Source organism: Lepidothrix coronata, unplaced genomic scaffold, assembly GCF_001604755.1.
Source record: "Lepidothrix coronata isolate B3197 unplaced genomic scaffold, Lepidothrix_coronata-1.0 Scaffold3, whole genome shotgun sequence".
Lineage (NCBI taxonomy): Eukaryota > Metazoa > Chordata > Aves > Passeriformes > Pipridae > Lepidothrix > Lepidothrix coronata.
In genome coordinates this window covers 1,454,158-1,458,300 of record NW_016690183.1, presented here as the reverse complement: position 1 = coordinate 1,458,300, position 4,143 = coordinate 1,454,158, and the positions used below count along the sequence as shown (strand labels likewise).

General features: G+C 41.7%; 1 protein-coding gene across 2 annotated transcripts in view; it reads left to right on the top strand.

Annotated features, from left to right (window-relative positions):
- The first annotated feature begins 55 nt into the window (after positions 1-55).
- Positions 56-4,143, top strand: part of PQLC1 (PQ loop repeat containing 1) — an 84,255-nt gene continuing 80,167 nt past the window's right edge. The window contains exon 1 of one of the 2 annotated variants that reach the window (XM_017821366.1): positions 56-179. The gene's annotated coding sequence lies outside the window, so the exon portion shown is untranslated. The remainder of the gene's footprint in view (positions 180-4,143) is intronic. The other variant, XM_017821383.1, reaches the window with a different exon arrangement.

Here is a 4,143-nt window from a genome sequence, read left to right as displayed (position 1 = left end):
TCCCCGGGCGCGGTGGGACAGGACGGGGCGGGCAGCGAGCGCTCGGTCCCGCCCGACGCCGCCTCACGGGAAAGGCGGGCGGGGAGAGCCCCGCGGCGCTTCGGGGAGAGCTGGGGAATCCTTAAATAACCGTTCCTGTATTTGCCGAAGAGATCGGAATTCCGCACGGCAATAACCAAGTAAGGATGCCGAGGTTTAATCTGCAGAGGCCTTATGGTTTCATAGGTCTAGTGTTTTTTTTGTTTGTTTGTTTTTTCTAATAAGGTTTGTTTCCTTTCCCCCGTGTAACTCGTCTTGTAATACGGAGTAAATACGGTAAAAATATCGTGGTGGTTGAAGTTCTTTGAAGTTCCTCCAATGTCGAAGGAGTAAACACCGAAGGCATCGGCAAGAATCACCTCTTACAGCATGTAGGTCATCCCTGCACTTTTGGGCTGCACAGCATAAAAATCTCCTGGTGCATCTATTGCAGAGGTGTATTGTTGTTTATGCAGATGACCCGAGTGCTGGAACTGTTGCCTGATGTAAATTAAGAGGTTTTCAATTTACTGTGCCTGTATGGTTAGGAGCATATCACTGTTGGGCAATAGATTTCCTTAGTCGATTACTTTATAGGTATGCCAAACATGCGCCTTCATCCACAAAAATCTTCTGAGTTAGGAGTGACCTCAGTTGCTGGAAAGATTATCTCCTGTAAGCCTACCACTTAGAATCTTTCTTCATAAACTTAATTATTTTCCTTCTTGAACTTCCCCACCTCATTTGGGAGAGTGTGTTAAATTCTGGCATCAAAGCCAACCTCCGCATTGCTGTGTGCTTCCCATAATTGTGGCTTCTCCTCTCTACACCCTTACCTTTCCACTCTTGCAGGTTCTCCTCTTTGCCTTGTTGTAGAAAGAAAAATTTTGCAGAGCTTGAAAAAGTTTTGCAGAGCTTGAGTGCTCTAGCAGCATTACTGCTCTAGCAAACTTCTAGATAAAACAATTTGAAAAATATTATGCATATAGATATGCTTTGCTTTTGTACGTAGCCACTAGCTGAAACCAGATAGCTTTTTTGTTCTGTTGCATAAGTAATGAGAAACAGTTGTTGTTTCTTACCTGTTTATTCGTTGCTAATTTTCTTTCCCTTAGGGTTAGGTAGTAGCTATACTATTTTTGCATTTCTGTTTCTGATAACAGCCATAGTCTTCCTGGTTTTCCCTCCTTCCAGAACAGCTACAAAAGCTTTCCTCGTAGGTAGCAGTATATTCCCCCAGAGGCAGTCGAAGAGGCTCTATCTGCTTGTGTCCAGTTATCTTGAACAAAGCCATAGAGTCCCATTTGCAGTGAAGAGCTTGCCGGGATAAAGAGCCAGCTGGAAATGCAAAGGAGCAAGCGGTATACATCCAACCAATTTGGAGGAATTCCACTAAATCCTTGTGGGGCCACATTTTAGCAATGGCCAGGTTATAGTTCAACTGAAAACAAACATGATTTTATAAAGGCTTTCGGTAACTAGCTTTTTGTTTTTGTGAGGCAGGTCAGTGGAGTCAGAACATAAAAAAATATAGTATCCAGGTGGCACAGCTATGGAGGATGGGCAATTAAAAGTGTTAAAAGAGACTGAAGGAAATATTTCACCATGCATTTCCTTTTCCAAAGGTCTGGTTCGTTTACTTTGTGGGCTCGGTGGCTGATTTGAATATCCCTCCTACTTCAGATCTTGCGCTGAATTAGGCCAATAGTGCACAGCTGGGTTTATGAAATAAAAATGGAAGTGTCTGTAAAGCTAAAAATGGTTGTGGAAAAGTTCTAAAGTTCAGAAAGCCTAAGAATAGAGGAGACAAATGGCAGGGCCAAACAGACTGCTTAACAATGAATTTACTTACAATAGAATTAGCCTGCTTGCTTTTGCTCTGCTGTATTCTTGTCTCTCCCTCCTCAGAGGGCTTGGTAGTTCAGAGTTGGGCTGTTGCATACACTTCCAGGGTTTGAAATCTGGAAATATAAGATGAGTCATATTTTAAAAGCCGTAGTCCGTGTTAGACGTGCACTCACGGACTAAGGGAAGCTGCGCAAAAACTTTTTGTTTCAAAAGCAAAGGGTTAGCTGAGAACCAGTCAGCCACCAGTACTACCAGTGCTCACAAGAGTATGTACTGCAATTAGTAAAGAATGCCTAATTTACTAAAAGGATAACAACAAGTTCATTTTGGCAATGAATACAAAAACAGGTATTGAGGGGGTTTGAGAAAGGAACAAAAGAGATTTGACAACAGAAATTCTTTTTCCATGCCTAAATATGCTCTGTGCTACTTTCTTTCAGTAAAAACCTTAGACTTTAGTAGCTTTCAGTTTAAATATGTCTTCTTGGTATGAAGCACATGAAGTAAAAATAAAAAATAAGGTGACCTAGAGGCTGTGGTGCCATCTGCTTCCATCCTATTTCAGAATTGCAGGCCTGTGCTGTGAACTCTTTACAGTGTTCACTGAAATGGTATCCAAAGTATGTTTCTCGTGCTCTTTCCTAGGGAAATTCCAGTCCCTCCACTGCTGGAACGAGAAGTCAGGGTAGCAGGATAGGAAATAAAAGCATGTGTAAACATTTATAGTCCTAAACTCCAAGTTCAATGCCACTACTATATGATGCCAGCTGTAAAAGCCTGTGGTGTGGAGCGATAAAGGAATTGTTTTGTATAAATGCATTACTCTTGTTGTTTGGATGTTACATAAAATCCCTCCCCTTCCTCTTTGCTTACAAATTAGATTTTATACCTCGGGGTTGGGAATCCTCTGGTCATATACTCCAAGCATGATTGGCTAAGGGTTGCTTTGAAATGGAGGTGAAGACAGAGAGAGGATGTCTCAAAGAGAAGCCTAATTTTACATGTGTGTTAAGAAAGAAAACAGGAAATTTAGTCCTGCAATGAGACAAGAAGAGAAGTGTTCATGGATCATGATGGTAGCTTGTTTAGCTGTAGATCAGAAGGCACTGCAAATTTTGGGAGTTTGCTTTTTTTTGGTTCCTGGCAGAGTCGTGGTCAGTTGTAAAAGTTTCCTCTGCAGAGAACAGGGCTAGGTACAAGCTAGTTCTTGCACCACAGTCACGGTGTTTCTGCTAACAAATTGTAGGGCTGGATCTTTGAGTCATCACTCTCGGGTAGCTTCTCTTGTGTCACTTCACAGTTGTGATTCAGAGGGACACAATGTGCAACAAAAAACGTCTGGCTTTGCTAGGTCATCAGCTTTTATATTCTGAAATCCCAAATGGTGCTGATAGTTCTTGCAGCAAACTACTAAGATTTACCTGATCTCTTGAGTCAGTATGATGCACTTCACTGGAAGCTTGTTCCACTGGAATACTTCCTGGTGAAGACACCACTTTTCTTTCATATGGTAACATCAGTAGAAGCAACAAGTTGTTGTTATTTAAAAGCGTGGAAAGATGTGCTGAGTGAAGTGCAAATGCCTCAGGCAGAGGAAAAGGCATTCGGGTCAGTGGTGTCAGACAGCTCTGGTGCTCCTTTGAAAGACAAGACATTTGGGATGAATATTAAAAGATTGGATGTTTGCTCAGGGTTCAAATTTCAGGTTCTGTATCTTTGAAAAGGGTAATTCCAGCAGTTGAGAAACCTGATCCCTGATGGAGGTGTTCTGCTCTTAACAAAAGTGTTCAGTTTTTGGACTGCCGCTCACAAATCCCCTTACTGAGAAATTTTGCAGTCAGCCCTTTTCTGCAAGTTTCTCCTGAAAACTGGCAAGGTTAAGGATAATCTTTATCAGAAGTCCAGTGTGTACTATGGGCATCATGTAGCTGTAACAGAAAACAGGGTAGAGTTTTCCCTTTTAATGAGGAGAGGAGCAGCAGAAAGGTGACTACAGAGACTGGTTTTGTGTAATTCTTGGCTGTGTGAAATCACTCGCCTAGCTGCTGTTGTTGTTGACTGAATTATTCGGTGGTTGTGATAAATAAATAATTGTGATTCGTGAAACAAATGGGTGATTACATCAAAATAAAACAAGCGGATTGTAAAACTTAATTACACCCCCATAAAGAAATAAAACAGACCCTTACAAGGTCAAGGGGCCCTAAAACTTCCCTACTATCCTAAGAATAAAATATGGTAGAACTTTAAATCTTTTAGGCGCCTGTTTGTCCAAGA